Source organism: Chamaea fasciata, unplaced genomic scaffold (genome assembly GCF_029207755.1).
Source record: "Chamaea fasciata isolate MVZ Bird 193981 ecotype frontalis unplaced genomic scaffold, bChaFas1.0.hap1 SCAF_32, whole genome shotgun sequence".
NCBI classification, from domain to species: Eukaryota; Metazoa; Chordata; class Aves; order Passeriformes; family Sylviidae; genus Chamaea; species Chamaea fasciata.
The window spans coordinates 852,525-874,415 of record NW_027094117.1 but is presented as its reverse complement, the minus strand read 5'-3'; the positions used below and the strand labels follow the sequence as shown (position 1 = coordinate 874,415).

The following is a 21,891-nucleotide window of genomic DNA, read 5'->3' as shown; positions in this document are numbered from 1 at the left end:
GGGAATCAGTAAAAGCCACTGCATGAAAGCTGAGGGTTTCTTGAAGGGCCCAGTTCCATCTTTCCTTGCCTCCAGCCGTGAGGACTTTTGCAGCTGTATTCACGACTGCATTCTCACACTGAGAGTGGGGAATCTTTGTGGTTGGTTTCCTCATTCCAGCTGCCTTTGACAGGGTTTGTTTCTGTCCTCAGCTGATTTTGGCCTCTGCGCTCAGCTCAGCCCTGAGCAGGACCAGCCCAGCTCCATGGTGGGCACTGCTCACTGGATGGCCCCAGAAGTTGTCACCAGTTCTCCTTACGGCCCCAAGGTGGACATCTGGTCCTTGGGCATTGTGACCATCGAGATGGTGGAAGGAGAACCTCCTTACTTCAAGGAAACGGCGGCCATGGTAAGAGGCAGATTCTCCAGTGTTTGCAGAGGCCTGTGAGCACAGCGTGGCCCTGCCCTGGCAGGAGCAGATGAAGGTTTCTGGACATGGGGAAGGGAATTCCCAGAGGACTCGAGCCTGAACACAGACCAATATTCTGCAGTCTCTGGCAACAATGTGCTTTGGGCTTTAAGGTGTTCAGCTCTTCTATCTGTGAGGATGACCTGAAAACGTGAAGCCAGTATCAGCTCCAATGTTATCTTGCAAAAAAACCCCAAACGCACCCCAAAAGCCACCCCCAAACACAAGAAATCTATGAAGGAGTTTGTAAAACAGGTTTGGCGAGATTAAGTCCCTCCCGGCTCTTCTCACTGGGAAAGTTGTCTAACACGTCAAGATGATTATTTAACATGCCCAAAGTCTAACACGTTTCTTTCCTAGCCCAAGCTCCTTTCTCCATGTCACCAAGCCTGAGCTTTCAGCAACACAAACCTGTTTCTTGTCTGGCAGTTTCTGGGATGGGGCATCACAAATGAATTTCCTTGAGTGTCAGTGTCCCTGCAGAGATGCGTTTGATGTAAGAATCCTTTGAAATAACAGTCAGACCACAGTGACTCTTGCAAATGGCCTGGAACGCTGGTGTCGGTATTTGGAGAAGCAAAATCTGCTCTTTCTGATGGAAGTGCCTACTAAGAAAGCCAATGAGATTGGCTCTCCAGGCCAGATCATTTGGATGTTGCAATGGCTGTGGCTGCATCAGGCTTTGGGTTTTTTGGTTGGTAAAGAAAAATGAGCTGTGAGCAGCATCTCTGCCAGGGAGGAAAGTGCCCCTGGAGCTGGGGCTGAGAAGCTGGGCTCAATGTGAGCACTGTGGGTGTGATGGAAGCTGGCAGAGCGCTGTGTTTGCTTTTCCTGCAGGCTCGCACTCTGATCCGGCAGAACGGGACCCCGCGGCTGCAGGAGCCCCGGCGCCTGTCGGCTCTGCTGCGGGACTTCCTCGAGTGCAGCCTGGAGTGGGACGAGGAGCGGCGCTGGTCTGCCCAGGAGCTGCTGCAGGTGAATGCCAAGCGGCTGCAGGGGAAACAGCAGCGGCAGGGAGGGGTTTTCTTCTGGGGCCCTCTCCCGTAATCTCCAGGCTGGCTGCTTTGCACGCGCAAAGCAAGCAGAATCCTCGCCCGGTTTGGGTTGGCAGGCTCCTTTCCAGGTCCTCTGCACCTGGTGCCCTCAATGGGCGCAGACATCTTCAAGCAGATCAGGTGCCCCAGAGCCGTGCCTGAGCTGAGCTTGGCTCTTTCCAGGGAGGAGGCACCTCCCACATCTCTGGGCACCTTCTGTCAGTGTGTTCCCCACTCTCCTGGTAAAAAAACAAAATTCTCCCTTACATCTAATCTGAGCCTGCTTCCCTCCCTGCAGTTCAAATCCATTCCCCTTTGTCCTGCTGCAACAGAGCCTGGGAGGAACTTGACTTTGGAAAGTAACGCTTCACTTCTTTCTTTTTTATCCTTTGGCCAGCACCCATTTTTAGCATCAGCCAAGCCTCTCTCCAGCCTGACCCCTCTGATCACTGCAGCAAAGCGACTGAAAGAGCAGCGGAGGACATGAAGCGCTTTCTCTTCTACTTGGGACAACTACTCAGTTCTGGTAGTTAGCACTGCCAGTTAGTTCTGGTAGTTAGGACAGCCTGTTTGTTCTGGTTGTTGTGACACCCTGTTTGTTACGGCAGCTTTTGGAATAAAAACTCCCTTCAACCTCAACTCCCTTGACATGTGCCATCCTTCTCCCCCTGTGACTCAGCTGCGCGGAGCAATGCGAGGCCACAGTGGGCCCAGCCTTGCCCAGAGCTGAGCCCCAGCAGAGGCCTGGCAGAGGCCAGAGCAGCCTCGGCATCTGCAGAGTCAGCCTGGAAGGACTTGCTTGGAGCCTTCTGGGCTGCACTCGACTCTGGGTTACAAACTGCGTGTGGCGGAAAATGCCACTGGTTCTGCAAGAGGGCAGAAGGGGCCTGGGGAAGGCCAGAAGGGCCATGGGGAAGGCTCCATGCTAGAGAAAAAACCTGCCCTGTGTTGGAGAAAAACCATGCCTTTATCCCCTCGGACAGAGGCAAGAAAATTGAATCCTAAACCAAGGCAAAGAGAGGCAGGGGAGCAGCCCCGGCCCTTCCGCTCCTGCCAACCAAAGCGTCCCTCGGCTGCTTCTGAGCCCCTGGGCACTGGTGGCCCGTGACTGTTGGTTTTTGTCAGGCTGGCTGCCACCAGCCCAGGACAGGCTGGGCACTGGAGGCTTCAGGTGGGGAGATGGGATCCTGGGATGCATTTGATGGCACCTGCCAGCGCAAGCAGGGGAATGGGCTCAGCCCAGGCAGCGGCGGGAAGGAGACCGCGGGCAGCCGCTCCCGCAGCGTGTCACGATCCGCTCCCAGAGGCGGGGTTCAGGATGGTTCGTTTTAGGGATCTCAGACTACAAAAGACACAGCGGGGGACAAACTCAGTTTACTCAATCACAAATGCACTTTGATTTCATGCCAACAAATGCCATAGTGGGGAGAGAAAAGAGAATAGCAAGAAAGACAGAAAAGAGGGCAAGGGGATTATAGCTACCAGCATGGAGGGTGGAGTCTTCGAGGCTTTTGAAGATACCTATAGACGTGAGTTTCTCCAGTGGGGAGATCTCAAAAGTGAGCGGGCGTCTCTAGGGTTTTTATAGTCCTCTCCGAAGCGACAGGCAGTTGGCCAAACAGGTGGGGGAAATCATTGCAGTGCGTTCATTTAGAGAACTCAGAACAAGTCGGTCGTCAGCAGGTACGGTGTCGACCAGTACGAGTCAGCAGGCGCGGTCACTTCACCGTGACTTGCCCATTGTTTCTGCTCAGGTTCTGATGTTCCCATGTGGGTGCTGGGTTTTTCCATCAAACACACCTGCAGGCAGCACTTGGCCAACATCCCACCTCAGCCAGGCCACAACTCCCGTCTTGAGATTTTCAAGTCCCTTCGAGGGGTTTCAGTCTCTGTCCTTGACCATGGTGGTGAGGCAGATGAGGGATCTTCAGACCGTCTCTTACAGTCTGGAAGCTCCAATCTGGTAAGACACTGCAGGGGGGTCAGGAAGGGGCATCCACCCAGCACCGCTCCGGGAATCCTGTGCCACTGACACTGATCCCACTTTGTTTCCCAAGGGAAGAGGGACAGGAATGGATACAACATGGCAGCCAGTGAGTGCCAGTGGCAGATCCAGCTCTGGATCCCCTCTGTGTGGATCTCAGGATGGATGCTGGGATTAATCCTGGTGTGTGATCTGTGCTGGAATCTGATGGATCTTGTCTTTCTGCAGGAAAAGATGTGGGAAGCAAGGGCCTGACCTTAGGTACGGAAAGGGATCAGCGTGGGATTCCAGAGGGAGATTGGGGCAGGATGGACGGACTTGGATCAGGGGGGGATTCCAATCAGAGCAGGGGTCCAGAGCAGGATCAGATGAAATTGTGGAGTGGGATCGGGGCTGGATGCTGGAGGGGGATCAGTTGGGATGGATGAGGCAGGATTGGTGCAGGTTGGATGGAGCAGGATCAGTGGGCATGGATAGATGAGGCAGGTTTGGTGCAGGATGAATGGGGCAGGATTGGTGTGGAATGGATGGAGCAGGATCAGGCTTGGATTCTGGAGTGGGAACAGGTGGCATGGGTGGAGCAGGACTGGGACAGGGTGGATGAAGCAGGATCAGGTGGGATTTGGGAGCAGCTCCCGCTCTCCATGGGCTCCACAGCCCAGGTCCATTGTTGAAGAATGGTTAGCAGAGCAAGGCCACGGATCATTAGAGGCCTTATGGCCCGATACCAAGTGCTAGCAGCCTACGTGCTGCTAAGACAAGCTGTCCTTGGGACAGCAGGAAGCACGGTTACAGGCCAAAGATAAAAGAACTTGTGGTTAATAGAGCGTAACAGTAAGCACGTCTCCAAAGTTTTCAGCATGCCAAGGGGAAGAACCTTCTCACGCTTGATATAGCCAATCAAGTACAGATGAGTAGTGGATGCTAACCAATTATAATTTGACAAGTACGCTGAACGCTTCGGGCAAAAGTATAATAACGGATGTTATGAGCAATAAAGTTGAACAATGCTTTACCAATCATAATGATTGATTGCATTCTTCCCTCGCCGAAATCCTCCGTGGTCCATCTTGTGCACCTGGGACAAGATAACACCACGACCCGCTCTCATCCCTGCAGGAATCGCCGCCTGTGCAGTCCTGCGCAAGGAGCTGCATCCAGCCCCTTTCCTCTTCCCAGGGAAAGCCAAGAGCTCCCGCAAGAGCTCATCCCGCTGCTCCCACCCACCCGGCCCCGCCACCTCTCTTCCCCACGGATCAACTTCCCATTTTCCCCTGTTTCAAGCCAAGAATTAGTTTTTAGAACTAGAACAAAGATGCCAGATGGAAGGAGCCTTGCTGGTTTCAGTCAGAAGCATCAGTGACCAAAGGACACGTTTCCTTTGGTTTTCTCCCATCCTTGTTCCTCCTCAGTGTTCAGGCTGGGCTATCAGGCGTCCTTAGGGCTGCATTTTCACAGTTCCTCTTGCATCCTTTGGGCAATAGCCTGTGCCCTGGGAGGATTCTTTCTGCTCCTTGGTGACACAGGAGAACCTTCCAGGCAGTTTTTGCATGAACTGCTGCTGTGATGTCACAGGAGCATTGCCACGTCCCCGTGGTGTTGCTCTTGCTGTGGGACACAGAGGCCGCAGTGTCCAGAGCGACTCTGGGCGCCTGCTCCTTGCAGGAGGATCCTCCTGCCCGAGGCATTCCCAGCGGTCAGCCCACACCCTGACGGCTGTCCTTCTGTGCTTGCAGGGCTACAGTCTGCAGACGTGTGCAGCACAGCCAAAATGTTCCAGAATTTGGTTGCTGCAGTTTGCAGCCTGTACTCAGTGGCTTATTCGGTGTATTTCTTGACCCACTTGGCAAGTAAGTCAAGCTTTTCCCTCAGTGCAGCATCTGTGGCTTTCAAGTTGCTGTGTGCTTTCTGTTCTTCCTCGGGAACTGGGTTGACTTTGTAACCAAATTGCCATGAAGACACCATTGGTTTGGGAGAGCTGCTGCCAGCAGCTGCAGCTGAAAAAAGGGGTGTCTGCAGCCAGCAGGGTGTGCACAGCATTTGCAGGGGAGAGTTGCTGGGGGAGTTCCGTACTCTCAAGGGGAGAGTGTGTGGCAGCCGAGCCTGGAACTCCCTCCGTTTGCTGGTCCGGCCCAGAACTGACACAGCCCAGTATTTGGTGCTGTTCTCTTGCTTGCTGTGTGAAGGGACTGTGGCTCCTGGAGGGATGCTGTGAGAGCAAAATGCTCTCTTGGGGTTGCTTTGCTCTGTGGCATTTCCCACCACAGGCATTTCTTTTCCTGACAGTATCTGGTTCATGTTCCTTCTCCCATTGCAGGGCACCTGACAGGTGGATCTCGAGCAGCTCCTCCTTTGGTGAGTTCAAAGGGAACCTTTGGTGTTTGGAATTGTGCAGCAAGTTGTGAGCTCAGCGTGTGGCAGCCGAGTGCAAGCCTGGGAGGCTGAAGGAAAGTTCCTGTCAGTGTCTTTGCAGCAGCAGCAGCAGCAGCAGCAGCAGCAGCAGCAGCAGCAGCAGCAAAGGCATCCCTGGCAGTTTTCTCCTTTTCTGTTGAAATGCTTTTGAAGAGCTGCAGGTGTGGTTTTGCAGGCAGAAGATTGCTTGCTGGCTTTAGCCATGGTGGAGTATCAAATTCCCAACAATAAGTGGCAATGTCGACTTTAGCCCATTGTTTGTTTGTTTGAACAGCTGGGAAGCCTATTTCTGCTTAGTGCAGCTGGATGTGTAGCTGAGGATAAATAAGGTGATAACTGAGATGGAACTTCCCATCCCTCACACTACCGTCTGTCCACAGGGCACAAAAGCAGCATCAGCACCTCCTCCGGCTCCCTCTGCCTCCAAAGAGGAGGCCAAAGAGGAGGAAGGCAGTGGTGAACTTCCCAGTCTTCAGGGAGATAATGGTGAACTTCCCTCTGTGCCGGGAGACGACAGTGAACTTCCCGCTCTTCTGGGAGATGAGGGTGAACATCCCGCCGATTGGGAATACAACGGCGAGGCTCCCGCAGTGTGGGACAAGGACAGTGGACATCTCCCAGTGTGGGACGAGGATGGTGGACGTCACTCGGCACAGGGCGAGAATGGCCAAGCTGCCATGGCGTGGGACGAGGATGACGGACATCTCCCGGTGTGGGATGAGGACGGAGGACATCCTGTGGCTTGGGAAGAGGAGGGTGAATGTCTCCCAGCATGGGAAGTGGAGGCTGAACGTCCCATGGCTTGGAAAGACGATGGCCAACCTGCAGCATTTTGGGAAGAGGACGGAGAACCTGCAGCGTTTTGCGAAGAGGACGGAGAACCTCCCTCTGCTGCGGGATCCTGGGCTGAAGGTTCTGGCGTCAGCACAGCCCTGCAGGCAGAGGAAAGAGGGGAGCAGTGCCTGATGCAGCTGAGTACGTCTGCTCTGTTCCTGTGTGCCAGAGCAGGGGCTGTGTGTGTGTCTCAGCATCAGCTGCAGCCGGTGTTGCTCTGCAGCTGAATGTCCCAGAGTGACTGATTGTCCTTCCCCAGCTGAGAACAAGGGCCCCCAGGGAGTGGGGCTGCATTCTGGCTCTGCTGCAAGGTGGGGTCTCTGTCTGGGAGAGAGTGTCTTCCATGTGGTTTCTTTCAGGAAACAGCGTGAGCGTGGGGGAGCCTGCGGAGAAATACCTGGAACTGGAGCAGATTGGCCAAGGGTAAGTGCAAGGCAGTTACTTCTACACGAGCAGGGCCCAGGTCTTTTGCTGGTGCAGGATCAAGTGAGAAGTCAGGAGAGCTGCAGACACCTTCAGGCACTGGGGGATGATGCTGCTGTCTCTCAGTCCTGATCAGAATTGACAACTGTGGCCAGATGGCACCTCCAAAAGCCCCTGAGGCTGGCAGTGTCCTGCCTGCAGCAAGGAGCAGGACATGGAAGATCTTCTGTCCATGCAATTGGATTGCCTAAGAGAGCAACTCACCATCTGCTGACTGTCAGACAAGAGTTCTCAACAAGATTGCTTTCAAATCTTTTACTTGCAAAACTATTCACCGCTCAGGATTATCAAGAGAATGGCTTCCAAACAGAAAGCAGAGATGAACTAAGAAGGGCTCTTTTCAGCACAAGTAGTAGACCCCACACATCCAGTAACAGACACAGAGCTGCTGCACTCAAGGGGAAAATGCATGATGCCCTGATGCAGGGCTCTTGTGGATCCTGCAGCTCTTAGGCAGGAAATGCAAAAGGATGAAATACATTCTTTTCTAGTTCTTTAGACAGCCGGCCCCCAGCCCAGGTTTAGAACTAAAGGAATTCATCACGGACATTTGGGGTTTGCTCCAGCACTTTTCCTTCATGTTTGGCCTCAGTTTTCCCTTGCACACCTTGCATGGCAGAGGGCTGGTGGCTGCCGCGCCCTTCTTTCAAGGCTTGACGCGCCCAGGTGTTTTCTGAATGCTACAGGTAGAAAAGATCTCCTGTCTGCCTGACTTTCACTCCCAGGGTCTAAAGCACTGCTTCTTTCCTCTCTGCTGTTTTGTCTGCAGGGCTTTTGGAGCCGTTTGTAAAGGACTCGACAGGGCCACTGGACGAGAGGTGAGTGTCTGCTGACAGAGAGAGAGGGAGAGCAATGAGAAGATGGATGTCCAGAGCAAAGCTCTCTCCTAAAGCCTGCAGTTGTCTTTGGCTCTGGTGTGGCTGCCAGCCTGTGACAGGGATCATCTGAGCATGGGATGTGTGTGTTTGCTTTGTTGTGCAAGCCCAAGCAGAGCAGCTGCGTTTGAAATCATGAGCAAATGCCATAGAATTGCTAAAGGGTTCCCAGCTCTTTTGCTCTGTTTGCACAGAACCAGAATTACCTCCTGCTTGCAAAATGTGTTTGAATAATAATGAACATCATCATCATCATTCTAAGAGTGGTGGTAAACTAGGGCCATTTGAGAAGAGTGTAGGTGCAGAGAAGGTTGCTAGAGCTTTGAAGCTGAGGGACCATTTCTGCAGAGCTCACAAGGCCAAATGTCTCTGGCCACGTGTCCTGTAAGCAGCCCCCAGCCAGCAGAGCAATGGGCTCTGGGAATGGCACTTGCTGAGCTCTGGTATCCCATCCCAAGGCAGTTTGGCACAGCCTGGCTGCGGCGCTCCAAAAAGACTCGCTCCGTGTTTGCTGTGGCCTCCTGCCACAGACTCCTCCAGTTGAAGGTCTGCAATGTCCCTTCAGGTGGCCATAAAGAAAATGAGTCTCCGAGGGCAGAAGAGGGAACGAGCTGTGAATGAGCTCCTGCTCCTGAAGGACAAGAAGAACCCCAACATTATCAACTCTTTGGACAGGTGAGTGCTTCAGCTCTCATCCCGTGCACGAGCCCTGCGTTAATCTTTCCTGGCATCCGCAGTCCGTAGCCTGTTTTGAGAAGCCTGACCCGGCCATATCTTGCCAAAACAACAGCCTGGCAGTTCACTCCCTCCATGTTCCTTTGTTGCACCACTTTGGTTTTCTCTTCAAGCGGACCCTATTTTCTGTGTCTTACAACAAGTGCTGATAATCCATGGCAGAAATTATTTCCCTTGGTGTCTTCTTCCCAAATCTTTTCCATTGCTTCAGTTACCAGGAAGAGCAGGTTCTTGTTTCCAGAAAGGCCTCATCTGCCCATTTTTCAATGGCCCTGCCTGTTGCTGAAGAGACTTTCTGCAAGGTTTTCCAAAGAGTTGACCACTTTTATCCCAAGTGCTGCACGGCCTCCCTCCCTGGATAGCTCCGGAAGTTGTGTTGCCTTGTTGTGGAGTGAATGGTGGAAGTGATGAGTTCAGATGCTGAAGCAGCTGGGGGCAAGTGGTGTGGTTTCACATTGATCTGGGCTGTTGCTAAAAGTGCATCTTTCACTTGCTTGCCATCTAAGGCCTCTCCTTTTTCACAGGTGTCTCCTGTGAAAATCAGATGGGATTCTGTCCTCATTGACAAGTGACCTGGAAAGAAAACCCCACTGGAGGCTTTGCCATGGGGGAATTGAGCACTGCACATTCATCTCTGTGCCATTGTTTTCCTTTTCCAGCTTCCTTGTTGATGGAGATCTCTGGCTGGTGATGGAATACATGGATGGAGGAACTTTGCAGGATGTGGTCAGACAGACACGCATGGCTGAAGGAGACATGGCAGCTGTCAGTCGGGAGGTGAGGGATCCTGCTTGTGCCTCCCATGGCTTGGACACGATGCTCCTTCCAGAAGGGCAGGAGAAGAGGAGCGGCTCCACGCTCAGGGCTTTGTTTCTGTCTTGTTTTTATGAGCTGGAGAGGAAAGAGCCACTGAAATGAATGGCCTGCCAGCATCACTGCACTTCTGTTCTTGTCCCCTTTCCTGCTGTTGGGGTACTCTGTCTTTTCTGGGTTTGATTTGCTCTTCTCAGCTTTGCCTTGGAACCATTTGCCTGGAGCTTGTGTGCACTGCACTCCTGGCCTGTCACAGCAAAGTTTCTGCTGGCAGAATTCTAAACTCTCCTTTCTTGGCTGATATATTCCAGCCATTGATTTTTACCCTGGTGTTTCTTTTTCTCTCTCAGTGTCTGCAGGGCCTGGATTTCCTCCATTCCAACCAGGTGATCCACAGAGATCTGAAGAGCTCCAACATCCTTCTGGGAATGGACGGCTCTGTCAAGCTGGGTGAGTGTTCCTGGCCAGGCACGGCGCTCCCGGGCTGCGGGTGTGGGGCTGCTTGCCAGTGGCGGCCAGAGCCCCACAAGTGCTGCTGGTGGCACTGCCACAAGCGCTCCTGCTGCCCCTGCAGAGAGCTCAGGGGAGGAGCAGGAGTGTCAGGAGTGGCTTTGCTCTGGCTATGGCCCTTGCAGAGGGGCAGGAGTTGGAATGGAAATCTTCAAGGGAATCAGTAAAAGCCACTGCATGAAAGCTGAGGGTTTCTTGAAGGGCCCAGTTCCATCTTTCCTTGCCTCCAGCCGTGAGGACTTTTGCAGCTGTATTCACGACTGCATTCTCACACTGAGAGTGGGGAATCTTTGTGGTTGGTTTCCTCATTCCAGCTGCCTTTGACAGGGTTTGTTTCTGTCCTCAGCTGATTTTGGCCTCTGCGCTCAGCTCAGCCCTGAGCAGGACCAGCCCAGCTCCATGGTGGGCACTGCTCACTGGATGGCCCCAGAAGTTGTCACCAGTTCTCCTTACGGCCCCAAGGTGGACATCTGGTCCTTGGGCATTGTGACCATCGAGATGGTGGAAGGAGAACCTCCTTACTTCAAGGAAACGGCGGCCATGGTAAGAGGCAGATTCTCCAGTGTTTGCAGAGGCCTGTGAGCACAGCGTGGCCCTGCCCTGGCAGGAGCAGATGAAGGTTTCTGGACATGGGGAAGGGAATTCCCAGAGGACTCGAGCCTGAACACAGACCAATATTCTGCAGTCTCTGGCAACAATGTGCTTTGGGCTTTAAGGTGTTCAGCTCTTCTATCTGTGAGGATGACCTGAAAACGTGAAGCCAGTATCAGCTCCAATGTTATCTTGCAAAAAAACCCCAAACGCACCCCAAAAGCCACCCCCAAACACAAGAAATCTATGAAGGAGTTTGTAAAACAGGTTTGGCGAGATTAAGTCCCTCCCGGCTCTTCTCACTGGGAAAGTTGTCTAACACCTCAAGATGATTATTTAACATGCCCAAAGTCTAACACGTTTCTTTCCTAGCCCAAGCTCCTTTCTCCATGTCACCAAGCCTGAGCTTTCAGCAACACAAACCTGTTTCTTGTCTGGCAGTTTCTGGGATGGGGCATCACAAATGAATTTCCTTGAGTGTCAGTGTCCCTGCAGAGATGCGTTTGATGTAAGAATCCTTTGAAATAACAGTCAGACCACAGTGACTCTTGCAAATGGCCTGGAACGCTGGTGTCGGTATTTGGAGAAGCAAAATCTGCTCTTTCTGATGGAAGTGCCTACTAAGAAAGCCAATGAGATTGGCTCTCCAGGCCAGATCATTTGGATGTTGCAATGGCTGTGGCTGCATCAGGCTTTGGGTTTTTTGGTTGGTAAAGAAAAATGAGCAGCATCTCTGCCAGGGAGGAAAGTGCCCCTGGAGCTGGGGCTGAGAAGCTGGGCTCGACGTGAGCACTGTGGGTGTGACGGAAGCTGGCAGAGCGCTGTGTTTGCTTTTCCTGCAGGCTCGCACTCTGATCCGGCAGAACGGGACCCCGCGGCTGCAGGAGCCCCGGCGCCTGTCGGCTCTGCTGCGGGACTTCCTCGAGTGCAGCCTGGAGTGGGACGAGGAGCGGCGCTGGTCTGCCCAGGAGCTGCTGCAGGTGAATGCCAAGCGGCTGCAGGGGAAACAGCAGCGGCAGGGAGGGGTTTTCTTCTGGGGCCCTCTCCCGTAATCTCCAGGCTGCCTGCTTTGCACGCGCAAAGCAAGCAGAATCCTCGCCCGGTTTGGGTTGGCAGGCTCCTTTCCAGGTCCTCTGCACCTGGTGCCCTCAATGGGCGCAGACATCTTCAAGCAGATCAGGTGCCCCAGAGCCCTGCCTGAGCTGAGCTTGGCTCTTTCCAGGGAGGAGGCACCTCCCACATCTCTGGGCACCTTCTGTCAGTGTGTTCCCCACTCTCCTGGTAAAAAAACAAAATTCTCCCTTACATCTAATCTGAGCCTGCTTCCCTCCCTGCAGTTCAAATCCATTCCCCTTTGTCCTGTTGCAACAGAGCCTGGGAGGAACTTGACTTTGGAAAGTAACGCTTCACTTCTTTCTTTTTTATCCTTTGGCCAGCACCCATTTTTAGCATCAGCCAAGCCTCTCTCCAGCCTGACCCCTCTGATCACTGCAGCAAAGCAACTGAAAGAGCAGCGGAGGACATGAAGCGCTTTCTCTTCTCCTTGGGACAACTACTTAGTTCTGGTAGTTAGCACTGCCAGTTAGTTCTGGTAGTTAGGACAGCCTGTTTGTTCTGGTTGTTGTGACACCCTGTTTGTTACGGCAGCTTTTGGAATAAAAACTCCCTTCAACCTCAACTCCTTTGACATGTGCCATCCTTCTCCCCCTGTGACTCAGCTGCGCGGAGCAATGCGAGGCCACAGTGGGCCCAGCCTTGCCCAGAGCTGAGCCCCAGCAGAGGCCTGGCAGAGGCCAGAGCAGCCTCGGCATCTGCAGAGTCAGCCTGGAAGGACTTGCTTGGAGCCTTCTGGGCTGCACTCGACTCTGGGTTACAAACTGCGGAAAATGCCACTGGTTCTGCCAGAGGGCAGAAGGGGCCTGGGGAAGGCCAGAAGGGCCATGGGGAAGGCTCCATGCTAGAGAAAAAACCTGCCCTGTGTTGGAGAAAAACCATGCCTTTATCCCCTCGGACAGAGGCAAGAAAATTGAATCCTAAACCAAGGCAAAGAGAGGCAGGGGAGCAGCCCCGGCCCTTCCGCTCCTGCCAACCAAAGCGTCCCTCGGCTGCTTCTGAGCCCCTGGGCACTGGTGGCCCGTGGCTGTTGGTTTTTGTCAGGCTGGCTGCCACCAGCCCAGGACAGGCTGGGCACTGGAGGCTTCAGGTGGGGAGATGGGATCCTGGGATGCATTTGATGGCACCTGCCAGCGCAAGCAGGGGAATGGGCTCAGCCGAGGCAGCGGTGGGAAGGAGACTGCGGGCAGCCGCTCCCGCAGCGTGTCACGATCCGCTCCCAGAGGCGGGGTTCAGGATGGTTCGTTTTAGGGATCTCAGACTACAAAAGACACAGCGGGGGACAAACTCAGTTTACTCAATCACAAATGCACTTTGATTTCGTGCCAACAAATGCCATAGTGGGGAGAGAAAAGAGAATAGCAAGAAAGACAGAAAAGAGGGCAAGGGGATTATAGCTACCAGCATGGAGGGTGGAGTCTTCGAGGCTTTTGAAGATACCTATAGACGTGAGTTTCTCCAGTGGGGAGATCTCAAAAGTGAGCGGGCGTCTCTAGGGTTTTTATAGTCCTCTCCGAAGCGACAGGCAGTCGGCCAAACAGGTGGGGGAAATCATTGCAGTGCGTTCATTTAGAGAACTCAGAACAAGTCGGTCGTCAGCAGGTACGGTGTCGACCAGTACGAGTCAGCAGGCGCGGTCACTTCACCGTGACTTGCCCATTGTTTCTGCTCAGGTTCTGATGTTCCCATGTGGGTGCTGGGTTTTTCCATCAAACACACCTGCAGGCAGCACTTGGCCAACATCCCAGCTCAGCCAGGCCACAACTCCCGTCTTGAGATTTTCAAGTCCCTTCGAGGGGTTTCAGTCTCTGACCTTGACCATGGTGGTGAGGCAGATGAGGGATCTTCAGACCGTCTCTTACAGTCTGGAAGCTCCAATCTGGTAAGACACTGCATGGGGGTCAGGAAGGGGCATCCACCCAGCACCGCTCCGGGAATCCTGTGCCACTGACACTGATCCCACTTTGTTTCCCAAGGGAAGAGGGACAGGAATGGATACAACATGGCAGCCAGTGAGTGCCAGTGGCAGATCCAGCTCTGGATCCCCTCTGTGTGGATCCCAGGATGGATGCTGGGATTATTCCTGGTGTGTGATCTGTGCTGGAATCTGATGGATCTTGTCTTTCTGCAGGAAAAGATGTGGGAAGCAAGGGCCTGACCTTAGGTACGGAAGGGGATCAGCGTGGGATTCCAGAGGGAGATTGGGGCAGGATGGACGGACTTGGATCAGGGGGGGATTCCAATCAGAGCAGGGGTCCAGAGCAGGATCAGATGAAATTGTGGAGTGGGATCGGGGCTGGATGCTGGAGGGGGATCAGTTGGGATGGATGAGGCAGGATTGGTGCAGGTTGGATGGAGCAGGATCAGTGGGCATGGATAGATGAGGCAGGTTTGGTGCAGGATGAATGGGGCAGGATTGGTGTGGAATGGATGGAGCAGGATCAGGCTTGGATTCTGGAGTGGGAACAGGTGGCATGGGTGGAGCAGGACTGGGACAGGGTGGATGAAGCAGGATCAGGTGGGATTTGGGAGCAGCTCCCGCTCTCCATGGGCTCCACAGCCCAGGTCCATTGTTGAAGAATGGTTAGCAGAGCAAGGCCACGGATCATTAGAGGCCTTATGGCCCGATACCAAGTGCTAGCAGCCTACGTGCTGCTAAGACAAGCTGTCCTTGGGACAGCAGTAAGCACGGTTACAGGCCAAAGATAAAAGAACTTGTGGTTATTAGAGCGTAGCAGTAAGCACGTCTCCAAAGTTTTCAGCATGCCAAGGGGAAGAACCTTCTCACGCTTGATATAGCAAACCAAGTATAGATGAGTAGTGGATGCTAACCAATTATAATTTGACAAGTACGCTGAACGCTTCGGGCAAAAGTATAATAACGGATGTTATGAGCAATAAAGTTGAACAATGCTTTACCAATCATAATGATTGATTGCATTCTTCCATCGCCGAAATCCTCCGCGGTCCATCTTGTGCACCTGGGACAAGATAACACCACGACCCGCTCTCATCCCTGCAGGAATCACCGCCTGTGCAGTCCTGCGCAAGGAGCTGCATCCAGCCCCTTTCCTCTTCCCAGGGAAAGCCAAGAGCTCCCGCAAGAGCTCATCCCGCTGCTCCCACCCACCCGGCCCCGCCACCTCTCTTCCCCATGGATCAACTTCCCATTTTCCCCTGTTTCAAGCCAAGAATTAGTTTTTAGAACTAGAACAAAGATGCCAGATGGAAGGAGCCTTGCTGGTTTCAGTCAGAAGCATCAGTGACCAAAGGACACGTTTCCTTTGGTTTTCTCCCATCCTTGTTCCTCCTCAGTGTTCAGGCTGGGCTATCAGGCGTCCTTAGGGCTGCATTTTCACAGTTCCTCTTGCATCCTTTGGGCAATAGCCTGTGCCCTGGGAGGATTCTTTCTGCTCCTTGGCGACACAGGAGAACCTTCCAGGCGGTTTTTGCATGAGCTGCTGCTGTGATGTCACAGGAGCATTGCCACGTCCCCGTGGTGTTGCTCTTGCTGTGGGACACAGAGGCCGCAGTGTCCAGAGCGACTCTGGGTGCCTGCTCCTTGCAGGAGGATCCTCCTGCCCGAGGCATTCCCAGCGGTCAGCCCACACCCTGACGGCTGTCCTTCTGTGCTTGCAGGGCTACAGTCTGCAGACGTGTGCAGCGCAGCCAAAATGTTCCAGAATTTGGTTGCTGCAGTTTGCAGCCTGTACTCTGTGGCTTATTCGGTGTATTTCTTGACCCACTTGGCACGTAAGTCAAGCTTTTCCCTCGGTGCAGCATCTGTGGCTTTGAGCTTGCTGTGTGCTTTCTGTTCTTCCTCTGGAGCTGGGTTGACTTTATAACCAAATTGCCATGAAGACACCATTGGTTTGGGAGAGCTGCTGCCAGCAGCTGCAGCTGGAAAAAGGGGGTGTCTGCAGCCAGCAGGGTGTGCACAGCATTTGCAGGGGAGAGTTGCTGGGGGAGTTCCGTACTCTCAAGGGGAGAGTGTGTGGCAGCCGAGCCTGGAACTCCCTCCGTTTGCTGGTCTGGCCCAGAACTGACACAGCCCAGTATTTGGTGCTGTTCTCTTGCTTGCTGTGTGAAGGGACTGTGGCTCCTGGAGGGATGCTGTGAAAGCAAAATGCTCTCTTGGGGTTGCTTTGCTCTGTGGCATTTCCCACCACAGGCATTTCTTTTCCTGACAGCATCTGGTTCATGTTCCTTCTCCCATTGCAGGGCACCTGACAGGTGGATCTCGAGCAGCTCCTCCTTTGGTGAGTTCAAAGGGAACCTTTGGTGTTTGGAATTGTGCAGCAAGTTGTGAGCTCAGCGTGTGGCAGCCGAGTGCAAGCCTGGGAGGCTGAAGGAAAGTTCCTGTCAGTGTCTTTGCAGCAGCAGCAGCAGCAGCAGCAGCGGCATCCCTGGCAGTTTTCTCCTTTTCTGTTGAAATGCTTTTGAAGAGCTGCAGGTGTGGTTTTGCAGGCAGAAGATTGCTTGCTGGCTTTAGCCATGGTGGAGTATCAAATTCCCAACAATAAGTGGCAAGGTCGACTTTAGCCCATTGTTTGTTTGTTTGAACAGCTGGGAAGCCTATTTCTGCTTAGTGCAGCTGGATGTGTAGCTGAGGATAAATAAGGTGATAACTGAGATGGAACTTCCCATCCCTCACACTACCGTCTGTCCACAGGGCACAAAAGCAGCATCAGCACCTCCTCCGGCTCCCTCTGCCTCTAAAGAGGAGGCCAAAGAGGAGGAAGGTAGCGGTGAACTTCCCACTCTTCAGGGAGATAATGGTGAACTTCCCTCTGTGCCGGGAGACGACAGTGAACTTCCCGCTCTTCTGGGAGATGAGGGTGAACATCCCGCCGATTGGGAATACGACGGCGAGGCTCCCGCCGTGTGGGACAAGGACAGTGGACATCTCCCAGCGTGGGACGAGGATGGTGGATGTCACTCGGCACAGGGCGAGAATGGCCAAGCTGCCATGGCGTGGGACGAGGATGACGGACATCTCCCGGTGTGGGATGAGGACGGAGGACATCCTGTGGCTTGGGAAGAGGAGGGTGAATGTCTCCCAGCATGGGAAGTGGAGGCTGAACGTCCCATGGCTTGGAAAGACGATGGCCAACCTGCAGCGTTTTGGGAAGAGGACGGAGAACATGCAGCGTTTTGGGAAGAGGACGGAGAACCTCCCTCTGCTGCGGGATCCTGGGCTGAAGGTTCTGGCAGCAGCACAGCCCTGCAGGCAGAGGAAAGAGGGGAGCAGTGCCTGATGCAGCTGAGTACGTCTGCTCTGTTCCTGTGTGCCAGAGCAGGTGCTGTGTGTGTGTCTCAGCATCAGCTGCAGCCGGTGTTGCTCTGCAGCTGAATGTCCCAGAGTGACTGATTGTCCTTCCCCAGCTGAGAACAAGGGCCCCCAGGGAGTGGGGCTGCATTCTGGCTCTGCTGCAAGGTGGGGTCTCTGTCTGGGAGAGAGTGTCTTCCATGTGGTTTCTTTCAGGAAACAGCGTGAGCGTGGGGGAGCCTGCGGAGAAATACCTGGAACTGGAGCAGATTGGCCAAGGGTAAGTGCAAGGCAGTTACTTCTACACGAGCAGGGCCCAGGTCTTTTGCTGGTGCAGGATCAAGTGAGAAGTCAGGAGAGCTGCAGACACCTTCAGGCACTGGGGGATGATGCTGCTGTCTCTCAGTCCTGATCAGAATTGACAACTGTGGTCAGATGGCACCTCCAAAGGCCCCTGAGGCTGGCAGTGTCCTGCCTGCAGCAAGGAGCAGGACATGGAAGATCTTCTGTCCATGCAATTGGATTGCCTAAGAGAGCAACTCACCATCTGCTGACTGTCAGAGAAGAGTTCTCAACAAGATTGCTTTCAAATCTTTTACTTGCAAAACTATTCACCGCTCAGGATTATCAAGAGAATGGCTTCCAAACAGAAATCAGAGATGAACTAAGAAGGGCTCTTTTCAGCACAAGTAGTAGACCCCACACATCCAGTAACAGACACAGAGCTGCTGCACTCAAGGGGAAAATGCATGATGCCCTGATGCAGGGCTCTTGTGGATCCTGCAGCTCTTAGGCAGGAAACGCAAAAGGATGAAATACATTCTTTTCTAGTTCTTTAGACAGCCGGCCCCCAGCCCAGGTTTTGAACTAAAGGAATTCATCACGGACATTTGGGGTTTGCTCCAGCACTTTTCCTTCATGTTTGGCCTCAGTTTTCCCTTGCACACCTTGCATGGCAGAGGGCTGGTGGCTGCCGCGCCCTTCTTTCAAGGCTTGACGCGCCCAGGTGTTTTCTGAATGCTACAGTTAGAAAAGATCTCCTGTCTGCCTGACTTTCACTCCCAGGGTCTAAAGCACTGCTTCTTTCCTCTCTGCTGTTTTGTCTGCAGGGCTTTCGGAGCCGTTTGTAAAGGACTCGACAGGGCCACTGGACGAGAGGTGAGTGTCTGCTGACAGAGAGAGAGGGAGAGCAATGAGAAGATGGATGTCCAGAGCAAAGCTCTCTCCTAAAGCCTGCAGTTGTCTTTGGCTCTGGTGTGGCTGCCAGCCTGTGACAGGGATCATCTGAGCATGGGATGTGTGTGTTTGCTTTGTTGTGCAAGCCCAAGCAGAGCAGCTGCGTTTGAAATCATGAGCAAATGCCATAGAATTGCTAAAGGGTTCCCAGCTCTTTTGCTCTGTTTGCACAGAACCAGAATTACCTCCTGCTTGCAAAATGTGTTTGAATAATAATGAACATCATCATCATCATTCTAAGAGTGGTGGTAAACTAGGGCCATTTGAGAAGAGTGTAGGTGCAGAGAAGGTTGCTAGAGCTTTGAAGCTGAGGGACCATTTCTGCAGAGCTCACAAGGCCAAATGTCTCTGGCCACGTGTCCTGTAAGCAGCCCCCAGCCAGCAGAGCAATGGGCTCTGGGAATGGCACTTGCTGAGCTCTGGTATCCCATCCCAAGGCAGTTTGGCACAGCCTGGCTGCGGCGCTCCAAAAAGACTCGCTCCGTGTTTGCTGTGGCCTCCTGCCACAGACTCCTCCAGTTGAAGGTCTGCAATGTCCCTTCAGGTGGCCATAAAGAAAATGAGTCTCCGAGGGCAGAAGAGGGAACGAGCTGTGAATGAGCTCCTGCTCCTGAAGGACAAGAAGAACCCCAACATTATCAACTCTTTGGACAGGTGAGTGCTTCAGCTCTCATCCCGTGCACGAGCCCTGCGTTAATCTTTCCTGGCATCCGCAGTCCGTAGCCTGTTTTGAGAAGCCTGACCCGGCCATATCTTGCCAAAACAACAGCCTGGCAGTTCACTCCCTCCATGTTCCTTTGTTGCACCACTTTGGTTTTCTCTTCAAGCGGACTCTATTTTCTGTGTCTTACAACAAGTGCTGATAATCCATGGCAGAAATTATTTCCCTTGGTGTCTTCTTCCCAAATCTTTTCCATTGCTTCAGTTACCAGGAAGAGCAGGTTCTTGTTTCCAGAAAGGCCTCATCTGCCCATTTTTCAATGGCCCTGCCTGTTGCTGAAGAGATTTTCTGCAAGGTTTTCCAAAGAGTTGACCACTTTTATCCCAAGTGCTGCACGGCCTCCCTCCCTGGATAGCTCCGGAAGTTGTGTTGCCTTGTTGTGGAGTGAATGGTGGAAGTGATGAGTTCAGATGCTGAAGCAGCTGGGGGCAAGTGGTGTGGTTTCACATTGATCTGGGCTGTTGCTAAAAGTGCATCTTTCACTTGCTTGCCATCTAAGGCCTCTCCTTTTTCACAGGTGTCTCCTGTGAAAATCAGATGGGATTCTGTCCTCATTGACAAGTGACCTGGAAAGAAAACCCCACTGGAGGCTTTGCCATGGGGGAATTGAGCACTGCACATTCATCTCTGTGCCATTGTTTTCCTTTTCCAGCTTCCTTGTTGATGGAGATCTCTGGCTGGTGATGGAATACATGGATGGAGGAACTTTGCAGGATGTGGTCAGACAGACACGCATGGCTGAAGGAGACATGGCAGCTGTCAGTCGGGAGGTGAGGGATCCTGCTTGTGCCTCCCATGGCTTGGACACGATGCTCCTTCCAGAAGGGCAGGAGAAGAGGAGCGGCTCCACGCTCAGGGCTTTGTTTCTGTCTTGTTTTTATGAGCTGGAGAGGAAAGAGCCACTGAAATGAATGGCCTGCCAGCATCACTGCACTTCTGTTCTTGTCCCCTTTCCTGCTGTTGGGGTACTCTGTCTTTTTTGGGTTTGATTTGCTCTTCTCAGCTTTGCCTTGGAACCATTTGCCTGGAGCTTGTGTGCACTGCACTCCTGGCCTGTCACAGCAAAGTTTCTGCTGGCAGAATTCTAAACTCTCCTTTCTTGGCTGATATATTCCAGCCATTGATTTTTACCCTGGTGTTTCTTTTTCTCTCTCAGTGTCTGCAGGGCCTGGATTTCCTCCATTCCAACCAGGTGATCCACAGAGATCTGAAGAGCTCCAACATCCTTCTGGGAATGGACGGCTCTGTCAAGCTGGGTGAGTGTTCCTGGCCAGGCACGGCGCTCCCGGGCTGCGGGTGTGGGGCTGCTTGCCAGTGGCGGCCAGAGCCCCACAAGTGCTGCTGGTGGCACTGCCACAAGCGCTCCTGCTGCCCCTGCAGAGAGCTCAGGGGAGGAGCAGGAGTGTCAGGAGTGGCTTTGCTCTGGCTATGGCCCTTGCAGAGGGGCAGGAGTTGGAATGGAAATCTTCAAGGGAATCAGTAAAAGCCACTGCATGAAAGCTGAGGGTTTCTTGAAGGGCCCAGTTCCATCTTTCCTTGCCTCCAGCCGTGAGGACTTTTGCAGCTGTATTCACGACTGCATTCTCACACTGAGAGTGGGGAATCTTTGTGGTTGGTTTCCTCATTCCAGCTGCCTTTGACAGGGTTTGTTTCTGTCCTCAGCTGATTTTGGCCTCTGCGCTCAGCTCAGCCCTGAGCAGGACCAGCCCAGCTCCATGGTGGGCACTGCTCACTGGATGGCCCCAGAAGTTGTCACCAGTTCTCCTTACGGCCCCAAGGTGGACATCTGGTCCTTGGGCATTGTGACCATCGAGATGGTGGAAGGAGAACCTCCTTACTTCAAGGAAACGGCGGCCATGGTAAGAGGCAGATTCTCCAGTGTTTGCAGAGGCCTGTGAGCACAGCGTGGCCCTGCCCTGGCAGGAGCAGATGAAGGTTTCTGGACATGGGGAAGGGAATTCCCAGAGGACTCGAGCCTGAACACAGACCAATATTCTGCAGTCTCTGGCAACAATGTGCTTTGGGCTTTAAGGTGTTCAGCTCTTCTATCTGTGAGGATGACCTGAAAACGTCAAGCCAGTATCAGCTCCAATGTTATCTTGCAAAAAAACCCCAAACGCACCCCAAAAGCCACCCCCAAACACAAGAAATCTATGAAGGAGTTTGTAAAACAGGTTTGGCGAGATTAAGTCCCTCCCGGCTCTTCTCACTGGGAAAGTTGTCTAACACGTCAAGATGATTATTTAACATGCCCAAAGTCTAACACGTTTCTTTCCTAGCCCAAGCTCCTTTCTCCATGTCACCAAGCCTGAGCTTTCAGCAACACAAACCTGTTTCTTGTCTGACAGTTTCTGGGATGGGGCATCACAAATGAATTTCCTTGAGTGTCAGTGTCCCTGCAGAGATGCGTTTGATGTAAGAATCCTTTGAAATAACAGTCAGACCACAGTGACTCTTGCAAATGGCCTGGAACGCTGGTGTCGGTATTTGGAGAAGCAAAATCTGCTCTTTCTGATGGAAGTGCCTACTAAGAAAGCCAATGAGATTGGCTCTCCAGGCCAGATCATTTGGATGTTGCAATGGCTGTGGCTGCATCAGGCTTTGGGTTTTTTGGTTGGTAAAGAAAAATGAGCTGTGAGCAGCATCTCTGCCAGGGAGGAAAGTGCCCCTGGAGCTGGGGCTGAGAAGCTGGGCTCAATGTGAGCACTGTGGGTGTGATGGAAGCTGGCAGAGCGCTGTGTTTGCTTTTCCTGCAGGCTCGCACTCTGATCCGGCAGAACGGGACCCCGCGGCTGCAGGAGCCCCGGCGCCTGTCGGCTCTGCTGCGGGACTT

At 53.2% G+C, this 21,891-nt stretch overlaps 1 pseudogene; it reads left to right on the top strand.

The window, feature by feature from the left end:
- The window catches only part of LOC136303296 (class I histocompatibility antigen, F10 alpha chain-like), a 255,646-nt pseudogene that overhangs the window by 127,279 nt on the left and 106,476 nt on the right, over nt 1-21,891 (top strand).